This window comes from Phoenix dactylifera, unplaced genomic scaffold (assembly GCF_009389715.1).
Source record: "Phoenix dactylifera cultivar Barhee BC4 unplaced genomic scaffold, palm_55x_up_171113_PBpolish2nd_filt_p 001636F, whole genome shotgun sequence".
Classification (NCBI taxonomy): domain Eukaryota; kingdom Viridiplantae; phylum Streptophyta; class Magnoliopsida; order Arecales; family Arecaceae; genus Phoenix; species Phoenix dactylifera.
The window spans coordinates 76,034-82,033 of NW_024068940.1; the positions used below are offsets into that span (position 1 = coordinate 76,034).

At 39.9% G+C, this 6,000-nt stretch overlaps 1 pseudogene; it reads left to right on the forward strand.

The window, feature by feature from the left end:
- The window catches only part of LOC103695881, a 42,892-nt pseudogene extending 40,448 nt beyond the window's left edge, over positions 1–2,444 (forward strand).
- The last annotated feature ends 3,556 nt before the right edge of the window (positions 2,445–6,000 follow it).

Here is a 6,000-nt window from a genome sequence, read left to right on the forward strand (position 1 = left end):
AGTTTTAACCCTATCATTTTATAAAACTCTTCCAGGTTTTAACTCAATGCTAAGGCGTGGTAATGTCACCCATCATGAGTACATTCAAGTTGGGAAAGGTCGTGATGTAGGGCTTAATCAAATCACACTATTTGAAGCTAAAGTTGCCTGTGGTAACGGGGAACAAGTACTTAGCAGAGATATCTATCGTTTAGGCCATCGCTTTGACTTTTTTCGTATGCTGTCTTGTTACTTTACAACCGTGGGATTTTACTTCAGCTCATTGGTAAGCTCATTCTATTTCATTACCTGTCAAACTAGAATAATCCCTGGAGCAAATTTAATATTAGGGCATACTGAAAGATGAGATTATGGTAACCATAAATAGAACATCTATTATTTTACTCATAAAAAAATATGAGCAGAAAAAAACTGGCACAAGTAGGATGGGTTAGCCAAAAGCAGTTCAATTATGTAGTTGTAGGTAGCTTTGCTTCTTTTTTTTAACGCCAACTATATTTTCTAATGTTCGACTTTCTTACCTTAAATACATGCAGATGGTTGCCATTATCTTATATGTCTACTTGTATGGAAAACTTTACCTATCATTAAGCGGATTGGAAGAGGCATTTTTGAAGCAAGCAAGGATGAGAGGCAACAAATCCCTTGAGGCAGCCATGGCATCTCAATCCGTAGTTCAGTTAGGCTTATTAATGGCTTTACCGATGGTAATGGAGATTGGACTAGAAAGAGGATTCAGAACTGCCCTTGTTGATTTCGTTGTCATGCAGCTTCAGCTTTGTGCAGTTTTCTTCACATTCTCTCTTGGAACAAGGGCTCATTATTTTGGGAGAACCGTCTTGCATGGTGGTGCAAAATATAGAGCAACTGGGCGAGGATTTGTAGTCCGGCATGAAAGGTTTGCAGAGAATTACAGGATGTATTCTAGAAGTCACTTTGTGAAAGGGCTGGAGTTGATGATACTGCTGATAGTTTACCAGTTGTATGGGACAATGCCAAATGGCACAATTACCTATACGCTAGTCACATCATCAATGTGGTTCCTTGTGGTAAGTTGGTTGTTTGCACCATTCATTTTCAACCCATCTGGTTTTGAGTGGCAGAAGATAGTGGAAGACTGGGATGATTGGACAAAATGGATAGGGAGCAGGGGTGGCGTTGGTGTACCACCAAATAAAAGCTGGGAGTCCTGGTGGGTTGAAGAACAAGAGCACTTGCAGTACACAGGATTCTTGGGGCGATTTTGGGAGATTATTCTTTCTATGCGCTTCTTCCTCTTCCAGTATGGGATTGTCTATCACCTGAATGTGACCAATGGCAACAAAAGCATTCTAGTGAGTTTCACGCCTTTTGTATCAAGCCTTTTATTTATTTATTCCGTTTTGGTTACAGCTGCTGTTTGAGCAGAATGCCAGCAAAAAGAAGGGCCTAATTTCTTTTGTGAGCAGGTGTATGCCCTGTCCTGGTTGGTGATAGTTGCAGTGATGATTATACTGAAGGTTGGTACTTTTCTGTAGAGGGTTTTTAATTCATAAATTTGATATTGCTTTTGCCCTAAATGAGTGTCTTTCTGCAGATGGAGTCCGTGGGCAGGAAGAAGTTTAGTGCAGACTTCCAACTTCTGTTCCGGTTACTCAAGCTATTCCTGTTTGCTGGGTTTATTGGTGCACTAGTCATCCTCTTTGCTGTTCTTAATCTGACAGTGGGTGACATTTCCACCAGCATCCTTGCCTTCATGCCAACAGGATGGGCAGTGCTTCAGGTACTATTTTGCTTTTAAAAAAGGTTCACTTCATGCATTTACAAGTGGAAAGTTCAGGTCGGTCTTCTTTCTTTCTTTCTTTCTTTCTTGTATATATTTTTCGGTCCCTACCTAGGAGTACCATGAGGTCCCAAATAGAAGCCTTCATATAGCATAATTTAACAAATTATTGCGGTGCGTCTGGAGATTTTTTTTTTAATTTTTACCGAAGAGCTTTGCAACAAATTTCAAAATTTCATCCTGGAATCTCCGATGCAGATATCACAGGCATGCAAGCCGATTATAAAGACCCTTGGGTTGTGGGGCTCAGTCAAACCATTTGCTAGGGCATACGATTATGTGATGGGTCCTGTGATCTTTGCACCAGTGGCTGTGTTGGCATGGTTCCCATTTGTTTCGGAGTTCCAAACAAGGCTGCTTTTCAACCAAGCATTCAGCAGAGGCTTGCAGATTTCCCGCATTTTGGCTGGTGGGAAGAAACATGACTAAACAGCAACAAGCCTGGGAGGAAAGACGAGAGAGTAGTGCTGGAGGAACGGAGGTGGGTGGGGGGCTTGAGAGATTTGTCTGCTGTGCAATGGGCTGTGGTACTCCCTGTGTTTGGGATACTAACATGAGTCATTTGGCGATGGAGACTGTATTGTACTCACTTCTTATTTTCCCTGATTTCATTTGCTGACAAGGAAATGTGCTTCCAATCACGAGTGAGTTGCATAGAAATCGAAAAGGTTCCTTCTTTTTCTACTATCGGGATTGCAATCTATTTGCATGTCTATCCATTAAAGATATTTCAGTCATTTTAATTTGAAACTGTTAATTTTTTAACGTCGTTAGATAGAATGGGTATATATGCAAAAACAAAAATAAAAAAAAAAGGGTAGAATGGCAAAACAAGTATTTTACTAGGGTATACATGAAAATATCAATTTTGAAGAGGTATTCATGCAAAATCCGATATTTAGGAGGTATTCATGCAAAAAACTTTTCAAAAAATGATAATTGATGGACCAACATAAAGCCATAGTTCCAGTAAAAATGTCTTTAATTTGTAATTATCTGACCTAACTCTAATTCAATTATATAATCCGTTTTGATTGCATGGACCTTATCTTCATGCTGCACAAATACTCGATCCAACTTAGTCCATTTTGCGGTCCTACTTCTTTTTCATCCTTCCGAATGAAATTTTACGTTACCTTGGGTTTCCCTCATCATGTTACGCGCTCTGAGATTCTCATATAACTGATGAGAAATTATTGGATGGACTAGACCTAGCGAACCAATTCAATAGTCACTCGCCGCATTACCCTTCTTGTTTTTAAACAGTCACTCGCCGCATTACCCTTCTTGTTTTTAAACAATTCAAGATCAAAATAAAGGTGAGAATTCATCTTATTATCCACTTACACATGCTTCAAGATTTGGATGGGTCCGGTCCATCTAGTAATTCCTCCTACACAAGATGGTGCACTCGAACAACTCAAGATTTGGAGAAGGGATTTCGCAATTCAAGATGAGATGCATGATGATGAATGGATCTACGGCTGATTGCTGCACCACCGATACGGTGTGCCTGATGAAAGGTGTAATTTCTCGTTCGAGTGCAAAACATCTAATTACTAGATGAACTAGGTCTGTTACCAAGTTGTATTTGAACAATTCAAGAAGATCAAATGAAATGTGATTGTTATATTGTATTTAGACAATTCAGGATCAATGATGGGTGCCTGTTATCCGCTGTACATGTGCCCTAGAAATTGCGCCCTTGGATTTGTACCGGCCCATGAAGAAATTTTCCGTGCGAAACACGCACCGCATAAAATCGGCCGGGGTTCCCAACATATGGTCATTTCTGTCCGCATCGAATATTCTCCAGTAGGGCTCCTACGTGGGATGGGCTTGTCCCTTTCTCTTCCCTTCCCCTTTTTGTCTAGGAAAAAAAAAAAAACACGCACCGCATAGGACTAGAACTTGTACGAAGTCGGGAACCGAACCCAAATAAAAGGCCGCTCTTTCGGCCTTGGGCCGGCCTCTCTCGTTCGTCCCTCTTTTCTACTGAACCAGTTCTTGAGTCTCGGACATTCTAATATTCTCTGTAACAGGAATAGATTTTGATTTTTTTGATACCTTTACCTTCTTTCCTGTTTGGCGCTCTCTGGCTTTTGTAAGGCCGATCTGTCAAGGTATTCTTTTTTTCTTCTCGTTGTTATTGATTTGATTTAGTTTAGAATTTCCTTTGTTTCTTTTGCGATTGCTGATACAGACTCAACAAAGATTCCATGAATGGTTTCGGGTTTTGGGATTTAATATCTGCAATCATTACTTTGTCCGCAGGCTGCGTGCTGGATTAGTTTGGTTTTAGGTTTTTGCGAGTCGATTTCCGGGTTTGGTGTTGTGATTTTCTTTATAATCTAATTCCTGTGGCTTTGTGCTTGGTATTCTAAATTTTCCCTTCATGCTATTCTTTTCTTGATATTGTGAAATTTCTTGAGGACTTACAAAATGGCTCTGGACGCCTTTTGATCATGCCGTGGGCTGAACCTTGTAAACATTGGCTACAGCGTTCCACTATTATCCCCTAATCACGAATAGTGAAGGGATTGTTGATCTACAAATTTATCGGCATTGGAAGGTTAATATGTTATGCTGCGATTTTGTATTTCCCCCTAGGGGTGAACGCTGGCCGCATAAAAAATTAGTTTGATATATTAAATGTGGTGATGCTGGTGTATGGATTTATCTAGGTTCCCTATTTCTGAGTTAATTGCTTTCAATTTGAATGCCAATTATATAGGTTTGGACATTGTTTGTTTTTAATTTTATTTTGCTTTCGTTTTGTCAAACATATTTTAGTTGCTATCATGCTCTGCAAACCACTCCATCAGGAATCCTTCGCAAGGTTCGCCGTACCGGTACCGAACCCGTACCGGTGCCGTACTAGCATAAGCGTACCGAATGTCGGTACGGTACGGTATGCGGTACGTCAGGCGTACCGATACCGGTATCCATCGGTACGGTACGGTACGTCAGGCGTACCGATATCGGTATCCATCGGTACGGGTACGTACGTCCGGTACCGACCTGTACCGATCGTACAGCATACCATGATCCTTCGTCATAATTCACAATTATCTTTGCAAACCTTTCACTGGAATGCGATATTAAATAGCTCATCTCATTGCCACTTGGACGATCTTCATTTCTGTGAAACTCTTATTTCACTTGTCATGTGAACTGTCATCCATTTTGGATTAAGGTTTATCGGTCTCACACTCTCACCTAACCAAATGCCTCGCCACAAGTTATCTAAGAAAAGCCTTGGTTCATCCATATGGCTATATGATATAAGGTCTTTATAGAGAGGCTTATACTTAAGGTGCGCACCCATCTAGGACTTTGCAACTATGCCTATTTAGTAGGAACTTGTTTTGAATATTTTTTGCAACTTTTATGTTTCCTCTGCATCACCTGAGTCCACTTCTGCTTCGCATAACTAAGAGTGACTTGTATGTAGCATTTAGAGGTGCAACTAAGGTGTTAATCTTATACCTTATTTACTATTCTTAGCCATTTGACCTCGTCAATAAATGCATCAAGAATTAGACTTCTTATTTATAACATGTCATTTTTATTTCTCTGTTCTGAGAGATCCATGGTTTGATCTCTGCGTGATGCCCTTGTTTAAATTAAATTTCAAATGTGAATTTATTCTAAGAAAATGAATTCTTGTAACCTACTTGCTGAAAATCAATATGAGGATGCATTTTTCCCTTGTCCTTGATGGAAAACCAAAAGCCAAAGAAGAAATGTGTAGAAGAGGAGCAGAAGGCCAGTAACCTTATTATTATTAACTTCTAGTAAAAACCATTATGCAGTCTTATCCCTTTGCATTTGAAACCTTGTAAGTCCAAAAACTAGATTTTTGTAGGTAGGAAGTGGCCAACTTTCATCCAAAATCAGGATTGGAACAAGAGAATCAGCCTTTGGTCTGTCTATAACCCTTGAAGAAAAGGTTGTGTGGCAACAAGATAAATATTTCTCGCATACTTTTGGTTTGATGGATTGATCTGGCCACCTGCTTGGGTTCCATTTACTTCATTTTCTGAGTTTAGGTAGATTGATTCATTCAAGCAGTGTTCCCATCTCATGATTTTCTCCTCTCCTTATTTCCATCTTCTTCTCCTCAACCACTAGAAGGCCTTACAATTCAAGCAATCAAACACCCCTCTGCTAAGCTA